Genomic DNA, 22,061 nt, shown 5'->3' with positions numbered 1-22,061 from the left:
TTGTAATCCAGCTTTGCAAGACTGTAATATGTAATCTATTTATCAATTGTAAAAGTCATTCTTAATGAATGTTATTTCATATCTGTTCATGTCTGTACTGAATGTCCATTTAAACATGTTTTATAATATGTTGGAGCTTTTCTCCCCAGACATATGATTAAAAGTTTTTTTTTCTTTTTTTTTCTTTTTTTTTTTACTAAAACCAGTTGGACAAACCTGGATAAACACAAGTAAAATGAATAAAATGAAATGTGTATTTGTGTAAGGTGAGCTGGCACATACAAGTTGTGACTAATGTTTCTGTCAACTGAATTAAATTAATACAGGTATGTAACTCAACTGTTATTGTTACTTCAACTTTAATTCTGGCAGGGTCAAAGAAGATACTTTTGTTTGGTAACAGGGATGGAGACTGTTTGTGAATGGGATGAGTTAACTCGCCCTGCTGTTTACTGTTGTAGTTCTGGCTTGGTAAGATTAATGTGTATTTTGGAAAAGTCAACTGTCATACAAGCCTGTTTCAGTGTCTCTCAGAACTACTGGCACATTAGGTTTTGGAGTGACCTGGAATTGTGAATAATAAATTTAAGATAGTAGAGTGGGATTTCCAAATCTCCTTACTTTTCATTTGACATTGTACAAAATGCAGATTACCTCATACAGTACAATCTTTCTATCCTAACAAGCATTTTAGGAGAAGCAACAGATGGAGCAGGATACATTTGAAGAAGGTATATTATAGGTTAACGTTCTGGAAACCTCTATAGGACACTCAGAGAAAACGGGTATATATTAGATGATTGAACTTTCAAAAGTTCGACTGTCGTATGGTCAACACCATATGATCGAATTTTTGAAAGTTCAAACATTTTAACAGAGATCTCTGTACAGTGCAGAAAGGAAAGATTTCCCTTTCCTGCACTGTAGTACGATATCAGAGTTGGTATATCTAAAGAACGGGGGGGGGGGTGGGAGTGCAGCGGGGCTTGCTCCCCTGCTTAAAACATTCAGGTAGGTTATTTGTGTAGTTTATTTTCTTTTTTATTAGATTTTTGAACTTTTAAATGTGCGATCATATGGTGTCGACCATATGACAGTCGAACTTTTAAACATTCGATTATTTACTATAGACCCGAGAAAACAGAGAGCTTGACTTAAAAGACATGGAACAACACAGTAAGAGAGATGGAACAAACATATTATAGAAATTCAGTTAAGACTTAAAATGTTAGAAGACTGTATTAAAAGACAATCATGTGATACAACAGACTAAGATATGCTATTGTGCAGATGAAGTAATAGTAGATAAAGTGTTACTACACAAATGTAGAGGGAAAAGGGAAAGAAAAGCAACAAGCAGAATGCTACGATGAAAGCATCAGAAAGAGAAAACTATAAAGCATCTAAGACAAGAAATATCACTGCTGGAAGCATACAGAAAAAGAAACAGATAATTAAAAATACGTAGAAAGATTAGCATGGTAAAAAGAACGCACAATGTCAAAACAGACCAGCATTTATCATGCACTGTTTCCAATAATAAACTAATGGCATGGATTGACTACAAAAAAGCATTTGACAGAAAGAAAGAAAGAAAGAAAGAAAGTAAGAAAGAAAGAAAGAAAGAAAGAAAGAAAGAAAAGATGAGATGAGAAGAAAAGAAAATGTTGTAATTGCCCACAACTATACTGGTAAGTTTAAATATCTTCTGGAACATCCTCATGTCGACCAAAATTTGATGTAGGAATGACTTAGGAAAGGTGAATTAAAACTAAAAGATAAAGGCCTAATAACGGCTGCTGAAGATAGTGGACTATGTACATGTTGGTTTACAAAGCCTATTGGACAAGTGGGAGAACCAACAAATGTAGGTTCTGTACAACAGAAGTGGAAACAGTTGTACATCTTGTTACTGGGTGGAATACACTCATGGCTGAGGGTTTGTACATTGAATGACACGATAATGTGGCAAGATTGTTTCACTGAGGAATGTGCAAACACTAAAATATAGAAGTAGTTGAGAAGCATTGGAATCATGAACCACAAAGCATTACAAAGAATGGTGAAGGTTATACCATGTGTGATCACTCATTACCAACAGTTAAAAAAATAGATGCAAACAAAACAGATATAGTAGTTCAAAAAAGAGGCTAAAGTAACACTGATCATTGAAATTACTACAAGCAGCAATTACAGTGGTATATATATATATACAGAGACACAAAGTCATAAAATACCAGGATCTGCAAGTAGAAATGAGTGCATTGTGGGAGAAAGATACCCAGATATTTCTAATAGTAGTAGGAGCAACAGGAGTAATAAAAAAATAATTTACAAATGTACTTAAACATGATACAAATATACAAAATCCCATATGACCTGCAGAGGGAGGTGATTCTGAACATTTTGTTGGTGCTAAGAAGAGCACTCTTGGTTAACATCAAAGACTGCAACAATATTAATTTTATGAACTCTGATTGTATCTCGACTTAGTAGTGATGCCCATTTCCTTCATGGTATTAGAATCCAAAACACTTGGAGAAATTAAACCAAGTATTTTAGACTGTGGGGGTTGTTAAATATCTCCAGTGGTTTGTGATCAGAGATTAGTGTAAACTCTTTGCCAGACTATATGTGTGTGTGTGTGTGTGTGTGTGTGTGTGTGTGTGTGTGTGTGTGTGTGTGTGTGTGTGTGTGTATATATATATATATATATATATATATATATATATATATATATATATATATATACACATATAGAATATATATATATATATATATATATATAGAGAGAGAGAGAGAGAGAGAGAGATACAGAGATAAAAATATTCACAGGACCACACTTGTTAATACTTCTTCCTTGGTCTGAGAGTATCTTTTCTTTGGATCTCATGATGACCTTCTGGCTTAAAGTATTACTTTTTGGTTGCCATTTTGTACCTGACCATGGACTGTTTCCAGGGGTACTAAGCTGGCATCTACTTCTAGTACTGCTATGCACTCTACAAATCAAATTATGACATAATTGTATAATATGGATACATGCTTTTCTTCTTCACTTGTGCAGCACTTCTGAATGTATTTATTTTAAACTGCAGTTATTCAAGTGGAAACATCAGTCTAACATTTCTTTTGCCTCATTAAACTTTCTCCATCCCATTCTGACATAGTTTTATACATTTGGTAATACGTATCCTTTTCTTTGTGTAACACACGGACTTTTTAAATCCAGGATTATGTTAAATACAGTGGTATAATTGTTGAATCTGCTTACTCATCTCTTTCACTATGGCTTTATTCTGTGCATCACAGTTGCTATCAGCATTTTGCAGACTAGTCATATCCAAATGTATTTTCTTTTCTGCACTTTTGTTTGTTTGGAGGTGGCTATCTTTTTGACTTTTATCTGGACTCAATGTGCTTTCAAATATACTGGCATTACCTTTATTCTTTATATGCCTCTTATTTTCTACTTAATTTTAATATAAATGCTAACTTAATTGAGATGCTTATATTTATATCCCAGTACCACAAGCATCAAGAAGACATGTAACTTCAAATTTCAAACTACAGTTTATATTTTTTCTTACTGCTTACTCTATTGCCAATATTTATGGGGCAAAGTACAATTACTATAACTGTGCAAAACACCACAGATGTAACAGAAGAAAGCAGTAGATGAACATTTAAAAGCTTCCCCCATCAGAGTTGTAGTAAGGAACTTTGGCACCTGGGATAACATATATATTTTCTGCTGTCCCGCCACCCTGCTGTAAGGCCAGTCATTGATTGTAAGTGCTGTTCTTCCCTGATGAGAGTTTTGACATGAATGATTTCTGATTGGAGCTGTGATGCTTTGCACTGTACTTTGCTGCAATGGAGAATTTATATACACTGTGAACATTTTTACAACATAGTGCTATAGCAATGGAGCTGTGACATAAAGCAAGCATCTTTCAGGATACAGAATTTTAAAAGGCATACTGTGAAGGACATTTAATCCATTACTGTTGAAAAAAAAAAGGATGGGATAACTTTATTAGCAATGGAGTGCTGTTCAGCACTGCCAAACCCTTTTCTGTGATGGCCGAAAGGGGAAGGTCTCAGCTGGACATTTATGATTTTACACGGCTCTTTACAGAAGCGAAAAAAGAATGTTAGAAACATAGCATTATTAGAGCTGTTGTAGCTGTAACATAAAGCAAGACTGCAGAGACCAACAGTTACCAAAGTAATGTTGATTTAAAAAAGCTGAGATGTGCATTGCTCGTAACATAGGGGTATTGTATTACGTTGAGCAGATTTCAATGGGCATGTTGGTGAAGGGAACGGAGGGGATGAGGAAGTGATGGGTAGGTATGGTGTTAAACAAAGGAATGCAGAAGGTCAGATGGTAGTGGATTTTGCGAAAAGGATGGACATGGCTGTGGTGAATATGTATTTTAACAAGAGGGAGGAGCATAGCGTGATATACAAGAGTGGAGGAAGATGCACACAGGTGGATTATATCTTATCTAGGAGGGCCAGTTTAAAGGAGATTGGAGACTGTAAAGTGGCGACCGGGGAAAGTGTAGTTAGACAGCATAGGATGGTTGTTTGTAGGATGATGTTGGTGATCAAGAAGAGGAGGAGGAGTGTGAGGGCAGCACCAAGGATCAAATGGTGGAAATTGAAAAAGGGTAATTGTGAGGTGGAGTTCAGGGATGAGTTAAGACAGGCTCTGGGTGGCAGTGAAGAGTTACCAAATAGCTGGGTAACTACAGCAGAGCTAGTAAGGGACATGGCTAGAAAGGTGCTTGGTATGACATCTGCAAAACCAACAAACGCTCCAAAGACTATTGCTAGGTTCCACTCAAAAGTTATAGTCCAACTCGGTAAAAATGTAAAATAAAACAGTTTATTAAGCCATTAGAACATACACTTTTCGTCAGAACATAATCCAACTTCCTCAGAATGCCGAACAAACAAAACAGTGCCTCACCCCTATCTAACATTTTAAATATCTCACTAACTGAAAACTAGTCACATGTTAAAACTCAATTAGCTTAAAGGCACAACACAAAAATAAAAGAATAATGAAATTAAATAGACATATAAACTATTAGCAGTAATATGAAAACAGCACTATCATAATATTTTAAAACAAAAAGTGAAGATGTAAAAATGTAGATATAAAATACAAAATAAGAAATACACTCCCAGTCAATGTCATGTCCCTCAGGGCTGTTGAACTCAAAAACTAGTACCGAAATCTTTTAGATTTTAAATATAGATCTATACTACTCCAAATAAACAAAACCGAACAATCGGCTTGGCACTAATATAAAGACAAATGAATACTACAAAATGAATAATGTGCCTAAGAGGGTATAGAGGGCTAGACCTGTATTTCACTCCTGACATATATAACTAGTGACATCTGATCGCTGCACTCATCTGTGCGGGTCTGATAAACACCAACCAAAACTCTGAGTTATTACTGTTTCCACCACTGATCTAAATCAGGCCATTCTAAACGTGACCTATTGTAGTTGTTGAAAATAATATACCTCAAACATAAAGGAATTATTCCAACTAACCCCCTCACTTCCCCTGAATTACACGTACTGATGTAACCATATACTGTAATTCAAAGCCCTACATACAGGTGTTACAGGGGTAACTTCAACAAAGCCTGGATGATAATCCATACAAAAGACGTATCCTACAACCAGAGACAGTATGAAACCATGATGATAGTTAACAAAGCATCAACAATCCCTCCATTGAATTGTGAAAGCCACTGGAATAACATAAACTTCTATATTGAACTCAAACTTGGTCGTGAAGGGCCGTTATGAACACCCTCACTAGATGGAAAAAATTGACCGATCAATGAAGGTGCCCAACAGATCACCTATTCAATCATTTTAATTTCAATAGACAGGCCAAGCTCAAGGAACCATTAAGGCCAGGTACATGACAAGCGTCCAGCTTGAGCTGCCACCACAATTCTCTACTTTCAAGATGTAAGGGTGTATAGCCTCCCCTCAAATTTGGGCTGACTTGGTCAATGACACTGAATCGAAAACTGTGTCCAAGATTTTCCGTGGCATGTTTTGCCAAGGCGTTCTCCATTTTACCCTTCCTAATTGCATATAGGTGTTCATATATGCGCTCCTGAAACCTTCTATCAGCCTTCCCTACATAGAAAGCGGAACAACAGACACACTGGGCTAAGTACAACACCTGTGTACTATTGCAGTTAAATTTACCTGACAGATAAAAAAACTGAATCTTTAATCACAAACCTAGACCCAGTTTTTATATATCCGCAGTATTGGCACATAGAACATTTATACATGCCGTATCTGCTACTAAAGTTCTTAGGTTTCCTTTTCAATATGTCTTTAATGTGAAAACCTCTCCTATAAACTACCCTGGGAAGATCCACCAAAACTTTACGTGTGGATTCATCCTGCAGAATCAAAGGCCAATTCTTCATTATGATATTGTATATGTCCCTAGCATCTATAGTATATGTTACAATGAAGCTCTGGGATATAAAAGATACTGTTTCTTTCTTCTTAGGCCCTGTAGATGGCTCTGTTCCCCCCTGACATAAAATGGGGGCATAGATTCCTGATAACCTTTTAGTTTGAACCTCTTGGACCAAATCACCTACAAGTCCCGGGGATAACCTCTATTGAAAAAGAAGTTACCCATAAGGTTACATTCTTCCCTAAAATTAAGGTCTCTGGATGTCCTCCGTGCTGCTCACAGGAGCTGGCCCTTAAGGATAGACCTTTTCTGTTTGAATGGATGGGAACTATCGAAGTGGACATAACTATTAGAAAAGGTCTCGTTTCTATATATTTTAGCTATATAACAACCTTTGATGAAGTCCTTCTGCAAATCCACATCTAAGTAAGCTATACTATCCTTAGAAATGCTGTAAGTGAATTGTAAAAACTCAGTAGAGGAACTGAATAGTTGAACTAAAGATGGAGCAACTGCCTCTCCCCCTTTCAAGATGATAAAAATATCATCCAAAAACCGAGTATACATTAATACTGAGTCTCTAAACAGGCTGTGATTCATAATAAACTCTCTCTCCCAATACGCCATCACCATATTGGCCACATTAGCCCCACAGGGGGAACCCATGGGTACTCCTACCTGTTGTAAATAAAATCTATTATTAAAGGAAACGTAGTTGTTAGATAGAATAATATCCAACAATTCATTCACTGATTGTATTTCTGTGATGGGGGCTTGCTTTTGAGACATCAAGATGGGAATCCACTCAAGGGCCACTGGATGTGGGATATATGTGTATAAATCCTTTACATCGACGGTCAAAAAATGACTGTCCTCACTGAAAGGTATTTGGTTTACCCTGGCCAAAAAAGACCAAGAATCTTTACTTATTTGCAATTCTGTGGCCACGTATTTCTTTAAAATAGAATCCACTACCTTAGCGGCAGCATATGTAACACTACCCCTAGCACTCACCAGTGGTCGCATGGGTGGATTCAGGGGATTTTTATGAATCTTGGGAGAATCAAAAATTATGGGAACTTTATATACTGAGGGAGATATATAATTAAATAAATCTAAATCTATAGTACCGTTCAGAAACATGTCACTATAATAAGAAACTACTCGAGAGTTTCCTATATTGAGTTCATTTCTGGACACCTCATGATAACAGTCGGTGGATAATATATCTTCCATTCTCCTGTTATAGTCCGTTTCCTCCATGACAACTAAATCCCCACCCTTGTCGGATTGCATAACCCTGACCGAGGATCCAGCTAACATGTCTAACAAAATCTTCTCTTCTTTAGTGATATTGAACCTAAAGACCCATGGAGATGGACGGTCTTTCAGGGCATGTCTAATATCAAGTTCACAAATCTGCTCAAATGTATTTAAGGTTGGGTGTAATGGTGGATTATATGTACTAGATTAAAGGAAGTCTTTCCTCTCTCCTGAAAAATTCCCCATTAGCAACTGTAAATTCAGCTTCTGAACAAAAAGCTTTAAATCAATAATAGATGAAGCAACATCTGCTCTCTTGGAAGGTACATAAGATACACCCTTAGCTAGCAAATCTACCAGCAATACATCAAAGGTATACTCGGAAAAATTATATATTTTAAAGTCTTTTTTAGTATTCATCAATATTTCACATCGGCAGGAAGGAGATACAGTTCTTGAGACTGACAAATTCAATTCTTCTTGTTCCTGGGCCGGAGGTTGGTCTTCCAGACTTGGTCCGAGGGTGAAGATGAGGCCGAAGCTCGAAAAGAGTGACCCTTCTCAACCCCTTCAGGAGAAACAGGGTTGTTAGGAACCACCAACCGTTCACTCCTTCTAGCTGAATCACCCATCCTTGGAGAATTCTGTACTATACTAGGACCAGAATGGTCATATAAACCAGAAGATGTATCAAAAGACTTGGTATTGTCCCCACTCCAAGGCGTAAAGGCCAAAAAATTGCCTTGAGAAGGGGGGTTTAGGGTAAGCTATACCTCGTTTATACACCTGTATATCTCTATTCAACTTCTTGACTTTGATAGAGGTTAGCTTAGAAATATGTTGATCAATACTGATAAAAGTACAATCATATTCAAATTTATATCTATGAAAATTTAAATCATTCTTAATTAGAAGAATGAAGAGGTTAGCAAAGAAGAAGTGGGATTGTCAGAGAGATGAAGAAAGTAGACAGGAGTATAAGGAGATGAGGTGCATGGCAAAGAGAGAGGTGGCGAAGGCTAAGGGTAAGGCATATGAAGAGTTGTATGAAAGGGTGGACACTAAGGAGGGAGAAAAGGACCTGTACCAATTGGCTAGACAGAGGGATTGAGCTAGGAAAGATGTGCAGGTAAAGGTGATAAAGGATAATGGGGGAAACATACTCACAAGCAAGGAGAGTGTGTTGAGGAGATGGAAAGAGTAATTTGAGGGGTTGATGAATGAAGAGAAAGAGAGGAAGAGAAGGTTGGATTATGTGAGGATAGTGAATCACGAAGTACAATGGATTAGCATGGAGGAAGTAAGGATAACTATGAAGAGGATGAAGAATGGAAAGGCTGTTGGTCCAGATGACATACCTGTGGAAGCATGGAAGTGTTTAGGTGAAATGGCAGTGGAGTTTTTAACCAGATTGTTTAATGAAAACTTGGAAAGTGAGAGGATGCCTGAGGAATGGAGAAAAAATGTTTTGGTACTGATTTTAAGAATAAGGGTGATGTGCAGAGCTGTAGTAACTACAGAGGGATTAAATTGATCAGTCACAGCATGAAGTTATGGGAAAGAGTAGTGGAAGCTAGGTTAAGAAGGGATGTGATGATTAGTGATCAGCAGTATGGTTTCTTGCCGGGAAAGAGCACTACAGATGCGATGTTTGCTCTGAGAGTGTTGATGGAGAAGTACAGAGAAGGTCAGAAGGGGTTGCATTGTGTTTTTTGTAGACTTAGAGAAAGCATATGACAGGGTGCCTAGAGAGGAGTTGTGGTATTGTATGAGGAAGTCGGGAGTGTCAGAGAAGTATGTAAGAGTGGTACAGGATATGTACGAGGGTAGTGTGACAGTGGTGAGGTCTGTGGTGGGAGTGATGGATGTGTTTAAGGTGGAGGTGGGGTTACAGCAAAGATCAGCTCTGAGCCCTTTCTTATTTGCAATGGTGATGGACAGGTTGACAGACGAGATCAGACAGGAGTCCCTGTGAACTATGATGTTTGCAGATGACATTGTGATCTGTAGTGAGAGTAGGGAACAGGTGGAGGAGACCCTGGAGAGATGGAGATATGTTCTAGAGAGAAGAGGAATGAAGGTCAGCAGGACTAAGACAGAATATATGTGTGTTAATGAGAGGGAGGATAGAGGAATGGTGAGGATGCAAGGAGTAGAGGTGGCGAAGGTGGATGAGTTTAAATACTTGGGATCAATAGTTCAAAGTAACAGTGAGTGTGGAAGAGAGGTGAAGAAGAGAGTACAGGCAGGATGGAGTGGGTGGAGAAGAGTGTCAGGAGTGATTTGTGACAGACGAGTACCAGTAAGAGTGAAAGGGAGGGTCTACAAGAGGGTAGTGAGACCAGCTATGTTATATGGGTTGGAGACAGTGGCATTGACAAAAAGGCAGGCGTTTGAGCTGGATGTGGCAAGTTAAAGATGTTAAGATTTACACTGAGTGTGATGAGGGTGGACAAGATTAGGAATAAGTATATTAGAGGGTCAGCCCAGGTTGGAAGGTTTGGAGGCAAAGCCAGAGAGGCAAGATTATGTTGGTTTGGACATGTGCTGAGGAGGGATGCTGAGTATATTGGGAAAAAGATGCTAAGGATGAAGCTACCAGGTAACAGGAAAAGAGGAAGGCCTAAGATAAGGTTTAGGGATGTGGTAAGAGAGGACATGCAGGTGGTTGGTGTGACAGAGCAAGATGCAGAGGACAGGAAGAAATGGAAACAGATGATCCGCTGTGGTGATCCCAATTAGGTTTAGAAAAAATTTTCTCATGAAAGTTTAGTTCTCTTTTTAATTAAAAGTTTTTGAATAGATGAAGTATTAATGAGACTATGTTGGTATTTCTATATGTCTATAGGTCTTTATAAAGTAACATCATGCTTAATTAATATCAAATATGCACATAATTTTATTAGATATGTTTTTTGTTAGATATTCATATTTAACTAGTGAGTTTAGTATTGGGTTATAATAATTTTTCAATTTTTTGATTGTATATATCTTGGAAGTGTGACTATGTCTTTAAGAAACAACTAATGCACATATATCAACTGTTTAATTGTTTGGAAAGAGTGGGAAATTAAGTCACTTAATGACTTGATTATGAAATTAGAATTGCTATATAAAAATGGCTGCATTTTTCCACATAAATTGTAACCTGAAGAAGCATACTTGTGTGTATGCGAAATAGCTTGTTTTTTCTGGAATAAACTGTATGTTTTTTATTATATCGTGGAGGTACTTGTTTGGTGTTCCTGAGTAATTTGATAATGTAAAGTTGTAAAATGTTGCTCTTATAAACTTAGAAAGTTGGTAGAGTAATAGGTTTTGGATTAGCATGCATTTTCTGAAAGATATGAACTTTGAAATTCATATGCCTGTCATTATTTAGTGACTTCAGTCATCAACAACTTGCCAGAAACCCACAAATTTTGTGAGTATCAGGTGTAAAATATGAGGCAAATGTCTGGAGTTTCAGTGAAGTGCTAGACAGTTAAAAGGTATACCTTAGTAAATAGCAGACTTTGTAAATGAAATGCCAGTCATATACAGAAAACCTTGACATTTACCATATTTGCTCACTTCAGTCAATGCTTGTGTCTGAGTATGTGAGGGTGCATTATCTATGTATTCATGTGATATGTTGTGCTGTCCTTACCATTGGTGAACGCAGAGTTGCATCAGCCAGTCACAGTATGTATTATGGCAGAGGTGGTACCTGTTGTCCTAATAAGTGGGCAGCTGCGTTATACAGATTGCTGAAAAGTGACTACCTATTGTATATTCAAGGACTGTAACTGCAATAATTTAAGTGAGATTATGGGGTAATATAGGCTAACTCAGAAATTTCTGTTTCTCCAGGTGTTCCCTCTTCTCCCAAGTACAGTGATCTTACAGTTAATATATATAAATAGTGCAGCGCAAACTTACAGATTGGGGGGTGCACAGGAGATTGCTCCACTTCAAAAATACTTTAAATGTGTAATAGCAACATTTTATCTCAATGTTACTAGTGTTAAATTCCACTTAATTTTCAAAGTTTTGCGACTTGCATTGTTGAGTCTCAAAGTTCTGATTGGAAGTCCTGGAAATCATTCATTTCAGCTACTGTGCATAACTGTGCTGTCTTGGTATGGAAATTTACCAGTAATGCCTCCATTGGAAGTAGAAATTATTTAATGTATATTCCTTATTTTGATGATCAATAGTTAGTTAAAGTTGTAGATATGAAACAAGTAGTCTGGCTAAAGAGGATCACGTGTGTATGGTTACAGTACTGGAAACAAATAATTTACTTTGTGTCTCCTCAATCCAGAATGGCCTGGAAATCACTTCCTCAAGCTACCCACACACTGTTTTGATTGCTCCTCTGGCCTCCCAGCTCTGAAATATTTGCTAAGATGGTTCACTCTAGGCAGTTTTCTTTTGGGACAGTTTATTTATTTGTTTATTTATTTATCAGTTTGCAACTGGTCTGAGGCCTCGCAACATACAACAAAATGGAAGATTACAGTAGTACAAAACAAAAGTATATTATCCATAGAGCACCATTTCTTTTTCTTGCAGTAGAACAGTACAGTCGTACAGCACCAATTCCCTTCTCATGATGTGTTATAGACAATAATGTATACTGTTACGTGTTCTACAGTTTCGTACATTTAGTAGCCTTCACAGTGCAATAGCATGTGACTAGTTACACCTTTATACTACATTGGAAACCTTCAGGTGACTATCAGAATTTTACATCTGAAGAGACATTCACAAGTCAATGACACACAGGTCTAGCCTACGCCATGATTTCACTAATGGAAGGTCACCAGTGAAGATACATGCAGTATGATTTATAGGTTCTACAAAGTACTGCTGGTAGCATTTATGGTTACAGAAGCCAGTTGTAATATGTGTGGATAGAAGACATTGTAGAACACGGTACTGACATTATTTACATTGCAGTTATATTAGCTGATTATTCATATCAAGGGAAACCACACTACTGAGTCGTTGTATTTGTTGTATTTCTTACCCTGGATCTGTAAATCAGTACATTTATTGTTGTATTGTAGGTAGACTTTTACCTAATTCCTGAGCAGTGATAATGTCTCTATTATTCTGAGTTTGTGTGGCTAACTCTACCACCAGTTAGACCTATTCCCTATTCTGGGGAATATTTTTTCACCAATGTACTGGTCATTGCAACTGAATTCTTTTCTGACTTCTAAGACAGAAAATTATATCTTTTATAAAAAGTTTGTTCTTTAAGGGTAGACAACAGGTTTCACTCAGTAGGTTAAACTTTATGGCATTCAAAAAGAAGTGAGCTGTGGTGGTCATCAGGAGCCATTTTGATTTTGTATTTTAACACAGTAGTGCTCTCTGTTATGGGCTAAACTATCTAACCTGGGAATTGGTTTTGACACTCTAATAAGAAGTGCTTTCCAGGGGTAGTAAAACTATAAATGACATTGCACATCCTAATCTTGCTGTCTTCGTACTATGTTATTTGAATACTGGACATTAGCAACATTCCCCTGTCCCTCATGGCTGCCACAGTTGTAACAATCTCAGTACTGGTTGTAACAATTCCATTTGCTCTTCTGTACTGAACTCTGATTTATTTGCTTTATACTAAATTTTTCATCTAGCTTTCCCTCTTCCACATGAATAAGACAATGTCTGTATTCAGCTGTTTCTTATCTACTTCAGTTTCAGAGTACCGATTTTCCCATAACTTTAATCTTAATTTATCTACAGATTATTATTCTGGTGAACTTCTGGACATTCTATCATGAAAAGAATTCTGTCTATGCTGATTTTTTTTTTTCCAAATATTTCTCATGCAATGTTGATTTTTGGGCAAGAGTAACAGAATAGCAGTAACACAAGAATGTAATTTGAATTTCAAGTTTCTTCCCATTATCAGCTGAACTGATAAGAGATTGAGTCCGTATAATGGAATATTCCTACATTCTAAAACTGAAATGACAATAATTGTAACCATTTCTTCTTCTCACTGTTGTCAGAGTAAACAGGATTTATAATTTTACCGATCTAGAGGATGTGAGTAAAGTGATTAAAGGTGAGCATGTTTCCAGTGAATTCTGGGTAGGTTCTGTCTCTCACATGACCCTGAAATGGATTATGCAAGTTGAGTCAGAATGAATGAATACATTATTATTTTTACAGTCAGGGCTAGCCTTAGTCATTTGTGAACTAGGTGATCTAGGCAATCACTTAGGCAGTGTGCTTGCTGCTCTTGCAGGGTGTATATCACTTTGTTGAATCACAAATCAGCAAACCCTTATTCGTCGAACACCTATTCATCGAATCTATTAATCATCGAAATGAGTTTTCGGCAACATTTTTCCTAGGGCAAATCAATAGAATTTGCCCTCTTCCCCACTGTAATGTAATCTCGGAGTTGGTATATTTAGTTAGGGGTGGTGTGGGGTTTATCCCCCACCTAGATAGGTGTTACATTTTATGGTTTTGTTCACGGCCGCTAGGGTGGACTACCATTGGTTTACCCTAGGAAAAGCTTTGCTAAAAATTCAGTTAGAGGATTAGTAGCTTCGATGAACAGGTGTTTGATGAGCAGTGGTTCGCTAATTTGAGATTTGACAATGTGATACGGACCTGTTCTTGCAGGGGGTGCACTTTCCCTGTTTATTTTTTTGGAGAAATGTTTCTTTGTTCTAAAAACTAACTAAATAAATAAATAAATAAACACATAAATACTGCACTCAAAGAAGAAGAAGAAAATGCACCTGGGGGCATGGGGCGATGTAGGTGGCACAGCTCAGTTTCACTAAAAACGTAAATCACATTTTTATATATTGTAAGGTCACTTGAGTATAGACCTTGCAATATTCAAATGTAGGCATGAAGGCTCTCTATTTCAGCTTCAATGAATCGCATGGTGAGTTAGTATTAATACTATGTTAAAATAGGTTTGACAATATTTCAGATAAGAGTAGTGGTGTGGTGGTGAGATAAGTATTTTTACATTATTCCTGGTAGTGATTAACCAGATATTTTTGGTAGTACTTCTGGGCTTGTGATTTTATTACTTTTTTTATTTTTTTTTTTATTTTATTATTTTACATTTGTTGACCAGGAAAGTCCGACTGGACACATGTCCATTTTCAGCGGAGGCCCGGGGAGAAAAGCTCCAGCTACATAAGAGGTGCATTAACACATATGAACAAGTTAATACAAATAGTGAAATACACATACAAAAATAGGTTTACAATCTTAGGTAAATATGGCCAGTTAGCAAGGCTCATAGTTAGATAGTTGTCAGATAATAAACTCATCTTACAGTATAATACATTCTGCACACATTCAACACATGCAGTATATTGCAGCCTTATACAGCTATGATATAACAGTGGTTAGCAGGTTTGTATGTAGTTTTATAATGTTTTCTTAACTTATAAAAGCAGACAGTTAAATGTGAGAAACTAGATTTTAGATTATCTATGAGGTTAAGATATTTCATACTTATAAAAGCAGATAGTTACATGTAAGAAGTTAGACTTAACATTGCCAATGAATGTAGATATTTCTAGTATTTCAGCCTTTATCCAGAGGTAAGACAAGAGCATAGCCTGTTGTTTTTGAGGTGGGTTTTTAGTAGTTTTTTGAGTAGTGTTGTGGAGTTATTTGATGTTATTTGGGCAGGTAGGGAGTTCCAGAGTTTGGAAATGTAGCCGCTAAAGAGAGATTTACTTGCCTCATTGTTATGTCTTGTAACTTCAAGGAGGTTAAGAGTACTTGATCTCAGTGTTCTTGTGGTGGTGTGAGAGTGCATTAGGTTTTGGAGGGCTGGAATCTTATCTGAGTGATGGTATAACTTATGTGCTAGTGACAATTGATTGAGTTGAAGTAGTTGAGGGAACTCCAACCAGTTCAGTCTTTTGAGAGATATACAGTGGTGTGTTCTACATGCTGATTCAGTTGCAAATTTAGCTATCTTATTATAACAGGTTTCTAGTTTGGATAGTTCTGTTTTATGTAGGTTAGTAAATACTGGGGATGCATAGAGGAGGGTGGGTAGTAGATGTGTCCTGGCTATTGTGGTTTTGGATTGTTTGGAGTGAAATTGCTTGTTACGATAAAGGAGCCCCAGTTTTTTGTGAACTTTTTTTACAGTTTGAGCAATATGTAAGTCGAATGTTAGCTGATTGTCTATTTCTACGCCTAAAAGTTTGGTGTGGGTAGTTGGGGTAATAAGAGATTTATATGGAGCAACTTGGATTTGTTTGGATAATTGAGGTGAGATAAGGGTTTATATTTTTTATGGTAAAGCTGGCAGTGATCAGCCATATATTTTGGACAATATTTCTCTAGCTTCATGATTTATGTGGAGCAACTTGGACTGACATACATATGTACTAACTTCATATTTCTCAATGGCCCAGATATTTTGGCTCATATTTTTGGCCTTTTCCTGAAAACAATGTGTGGTTTTCTATCAAATCACTGAGGACTGAAGTCACTAAATAATGGCATACATTTGAGTTTCAAACTTAACATCCTTCAGAAATGCTAACACCAGCTCTGTTATTCAACAACTTTCTAAGTCTATAAGAGCAATATTTAAAATGCATCCCTATTTTTGGTCCTTTGGCCACCATTATGTTATGGTTTGTCCAGATGTCTTGTGCTAAGAGGTTGAGAGCTATGGCTAACTTGTTTTTGTGGACTGTGGAGGTGAAATATTACCCAGTCATCACATAGCTCTCAACAAATCAAGGGCAAATCTCAACAGAACTGGGGATAATTACAGAAATAATCAGGGACACTTTTAAAATATTAGCACTATTAACTTAAGATATGGACAAAAGAAAATGTAAATTAATTTACATTTTTTGAAGTAAAAGAATACTCTGACTCCAATTACTGTTGTTATTTATTAAGTGTAAATCACCACCTTTTCTCAAAGTCACAATTTTAAGGAGAGATTGAAAGGGACAGGGATAAGATTTGAGTCAAAATCAAGGGCAGTTGAGAGGGATGCCATCAGATGTGGCCATAAATGCTTGGTGGAGGTTGGGGTATGGATGAAATTAATTGATCCTCTTGTCATTTGGTCAGTTTAAACAGTCACTTTCTACCGTAGCAGGACTAGTGTGTATTTGGGAGAAGTGAGATGAACTGCTTAAACTGGACATTTGATGTGCACAGACAAACAAGGCATGACTGCTGTGGCTGTTGTCTTTGCAGGGAAATGACTATCTATTTTGAAGTATGGGTGAGGGTTGGGGGCCAGTACTATTCCCAGATATATGTATCCTAACAAGCATTTGCTTTCTCAAGTTTATTGTGAAGTAGTGTTTCCTCAGCGTTGAGCATTAAAAGCTTGATGCAACGTATTCCTTCCTTGTAACAAAAAGTAAGACTGAATTTCTTTTCCGTACACATGATGTTTGTTCAGGCCATCACTGGATTAAAACATTGGGGAAAAAGTTCTAAAATGCATCTCAGAGCATCTATAATCTTATGGCTTCTGGGTGTGTAGAAGCCCCCAGTTTAATTCGGTTATTACAGGATAGTCTTTGTCAGTGAGGATGTGCTGAAAGGATGCAGGAAAAAAATAAAGTTGAAGAGTATGACTGAATTTCTTTTTGTAATCATTGTTTTTGTTCACGCAATCATTGGATGAAAAGGTTGTTTAAAAAACTCTATCATGCATCTTTGAGCATCTTGAAAGCTCATAGCTTAATATTGTTATTCTAGTTCTGTTATTACACTGTAGTCTTGGTTAGTCAGGGTGTGCTGAAAGGATGCAGGAAAAAAACAAAGTTGAAGAGAAATACTGAATTTCTTTCTTTGATCATAGTTTTTGTTCAGGGAGTCATTAAATGAAAAGAATGTTTAAAAAACTCTTAAAATAAATCTCAGATTATCTAGAAAGACTCCCGGCTTATATTGTTATTTCTACTGCAGTTGGTACAGTTTTGGCTAGTTAGAATGTGCTGAAAGAATGCATGTAAAGACCACATTTCTTTCTGTGATTATGTTATTTTGTTCAGCCAATCAGTGGATGAAAAGATTGTTTAAACAAACCTCTAAAATGCATCTCAGAGCACCTAGAAACCTCATGACTTCCGGAGGCCTTGTGGGCTCCAGACCTCTGGCTTAATGCAGTTGCTTTCTCCACAGTTGTCAGAATGCAGTGCTGCCTAGACAGAACATGTTGGATGAATTAATGAACTGCAGAATGAATGAATGAATAACTGCAGGAAAAAAATTGAAGAGCAAGACAAACTCTGAGGAAACGGAAGAAGAAAAAGAAAAAAGTAATCTAGATAATGTAAGTAGGCCAGGATGGGATGGGCAGTGTGTGTGTGGGGTGGGGTGGGGGGTAGAACACCATGCAGCCTTTTCATCTAGGGGTGCCAGTTTACCTACAGCTGGCCCTGATTACAGATGCATTAGTTTTAACAATGCCAAATACTTAATTTTCTTCAATACTAGGTGGCAGACAAGGGATTCTGGCAGATACAAAGGAAGCAAGCTACAGATTGTATACATTCAATCCACATTGGGAAATCCTTAGACTTCTGTTCTGTATTTCACCAACAACATAGGTATTTAAAATTGCTGTAAACCAAGTAATTGAATACTCTGGTTGTCACAAAGAAGAAAAACATGACAAAAGATGGATAAAGCTGCTGGATAGATTAAGATGGCATCATTTCAAGTTAAAGAAGAGCAAATGGCAAATCAGAGTGGCGACTTTGAAATGCATGGATCATATTTTAATGTCAGGAGAGATGAAACCTAACAGACAAAGTTACAGCAGTTATTCAAATGCCATGGCCTGAAGAAAAGCAGGGATTAAAGATGTTTATAGGAGTGAGATGGTATCTTGCAAAGCAAGTTACAAATGTTTCACAGATAAATATACCCCTGAGAAAGCTTGTAGAGCAAGATGTACTCTAGAAATGGAGATATGAATTGGAAAAGAGTTTTGAAGTGCTTAAACTAGATATGGATGCATCAGTCTTATAGTACTATGATGTGAATAAGCCAATTAAGTTACAAGTATACGGTAATCAGAATTGTATAGAAGCTGTGATCTTATGATAGACCAGTTGACAGACCATTTACCTTAAGGTCAAACAGCATTTACAATTACACAAAAAATATGTTCTGACACAAAAGGAACTGATGCTTAGATAGAAAAGGATCTGTTAGTATCAATGCATGGAAATGAACAACTCTGTGACTGTCACTACAATAAAAGTAGCAAATTGGAAACATACCACAAATACTTGCAGGGTATTCAAAAAGTCTTTATGTAAGGCACTCCTCAGTTTGCAGCACAGCAAATGATCTATAAGTGAAATACATAGGTAATGAGCTACACACAACAGACGTTGTTTACTAGATTATAAGAAATAGTGGTTCTTTGGGCAATGCTGGAGTTAGACATTATACAAAATGAAAATAAATAAATTTGCAGGTGCACTGATACTGACTTAGCCGTGCATTTAGAGAAAGATGTTACAGTGAAAGGGTGGCCAGAATAAAAATGATCAGTAAGAAAACAAGTCAGTCATTTTTTAAGGAATAAATAAATTAGCCTACGGCTTAATGTTCAAAACTGACACAGTAATAGTTCCTTACCAAATAAAACATATAGTAAAGAAAATATGAGTCATATAAGAGAATAGTAAAGTGCAAATAAAAAGCAAGAGATGTAACTCATTGGGCAAGAATGCTGAGCCAACTAGAGCAAGTAGCACACAGTTGTACAATCTGCAATGCATGCCATGACAACTGCCCAAAACGAAGAAATGTCACTTTCATCCATGGAACTCAGTGGATACACATCTGTTCTAGCTGAACAAAGCTGTGTACCTTATATGTATGGAATATTATTTCCAGAAATAATCAAACTGTCAAAGTCTAAATGTTATTACTGCTTTAAGGTCTATATTCTTATGACAGCTGATGTTATAATGGACAGTGATCTGTAATGATAAAGTCACAAATTCAGAAGATTTGTACATGAGTCTAACTTCAGGGATACAAATCTGCAATCTAATAGACACATGGAGGCAACTACTTAGAAGGTGAAGAATTTATTGAGAAAGAGTTGTCGAAAAACTGTGAGGATTGTCATTTCCCAATGGTTTATGCAGTTGGTAGTATAAACTTTTTTGAGTTATAATCCTTTAACCTGCATCTAGGTTATATACATTAATGTGACCCTTGAATTATTTCAGAGTTGCCATTGTGATTTTGCATTTCCTCTTTTTAAACTTGAAATTATGCTAATCTGTACTGACTCAACTCAATTTTTAATGGGTAGAAGGTTGCAAAGCAAATTACCCATTCCAGCTACATTGCTAATGCCTGAAAATCAACATAAAAGAAGGGAAAGCAAATTCAACAGAGACTGAAAAATTATTTTTAACAGAAACTTCAGAAGACTGCCTGATTTACAGGCTGGAGGCAGAGTAAGAATGTAACTCTAATGACAGCATCTACAGTCTAAAGCTGAAGTAGTTAGTAAAACAGCTAAACTAGATCCCATGCTATTCATGGAGAAAATGACGTATAATATAGAAGGACTCACAGACATCTGTACAAGACAAGTACATTGATATTGAATTTCCAGGAGAAAAGAAGTGTCAGAAGTAGCTGCAAGAGAATAGAATATATGAGAACTGTGACGGTCAGAAAAGTTGCAGGCAGACATGACTCTAGTCGTACTTCCAAGGGAAACTGTAGTGCAGAAAGGACTGACCAAAAAGGAAGAGCAGATGACCTGTGTGAATAGTCAAACTATTCACACAGGTCATCTGCTCTTTCTTTTTTGGTCAATAAATAAGAAAGCAGTATGCAGGTTTGAATACTGTTTATGGTAACTGGAGAGAAATAGCCAAGTAGTAGAACGCTGGAATGGCTGGGGAGGGGGCTGCTGCAGGGGGAGAGGGGGTTGCCACAGCAGGGGCTCTTCGGGGGGCCCACGATTTATTACCTTGCCTAGGGCCCTATTTGACCTTGATCTGGTTCTATTATAGACCTACTAATTATTCTGGGTCTATATTAGAACATTGAAGTTTCAGAACTTCGAATGTTCTAATATCGACACCTAGTGACTGAACATTTAGAACAGCAAATTTTTTCCTAGGGAAAAAAATTGCTGTTCCAAATCACATACACACAACACAAACACACCAAACAAACAGCAATCCACACACATACACCTAAAATCTTACATCTAAACCTACACTAAACTGTACATACACCACTATCTACCCACTTACCTTAACCCAAACCCTAACCCTAAGGTCCGCCACTATCGCACACACACCTCACCTGCGCCCTAACCCTAACTCACCTATCCCACCCTAACCCTCACGTCCACACATTCGCACTTACCTGACCTGTGCCCTAACCCTAACTCACCTATCCCACCCTAACCCTCACATCCACCCACTCGCACACTTACCTGAACCCGACCGTAACTTTCCACCACAGAGCTGAAAATAGCGAAGTGACAGGAACGGACAACCAAATTCTTTCCCTAGGAAAGAATTTGGTTATCTAAAATTTCACTATTTTCAGCTTTCGCTTATTAGGTGTCGATATTAGAACATTCGAAGTTCTGAAACTTCGATGTTCTAATATAGACCCATTATTCCTGGTATTATAGTCTACTGAAGAAACCAACAAATGCACTGAATGGTCTAGAATTAGAAGTGATGGTAAGAACTGAGTTTTTTCATGTATGTAAAATCTCTGTAAATATGTGCAAACTGAATAGCCCATAACATGATCAGTATAGTAATAACATTAATTTTATTTGATCAATGCAATGCAGTGCGTGCTGTATTGTAGAATAGACACACATAATTTTTTTTTCTGAAAAAAGGCGTATGTTGAATATGAGTTTTATATATATATATATATATATATATATATATATATATATATATATATATATATATACATACATACATACATTTGAAATCACAGTAAATCACAATAAAACCAGCTTGTGTTCTGTTTTTTAACTGTGCTGATTTCTTCCTTTCCACGGTGTCTTGAATGGATTTTGGTTCAAGGTCTACTTTTGGGTACCAAGTTTGTTGGACATTGTTTTGAATATGTGTTATATAGCTTTAATGTCATTTTTAAAAATGTTTTATTTGTTTTGCTTTTGTTTACTGGATTGTCTGACTGGGTTTAGTCAAACAACTATTTTCAGCAGAGGCCCAGGGAGAAAAGCTTCAACTTACTATACACATTTTTAAACAGACATTCTACAATATATTTGAAAAGATATTAATAATTACACATATGTTTGC

This window comes from Protopterus annectens, chromosome 2.part0 (genome assembly GCF_019279795.1).
Source record: "Protopterus annectens isolate FY-2018-M chromosome 2.part0, PAN1.0, whole genome shotgun sequence".
NCBI lineage: Eukaryota > Metazoa > Chordata > Ceratodontiformes > Protopteridae > Protopterus > Protopterus annectens.
This window is presented reverse-complemented; position numbering follows the sequence as displayed.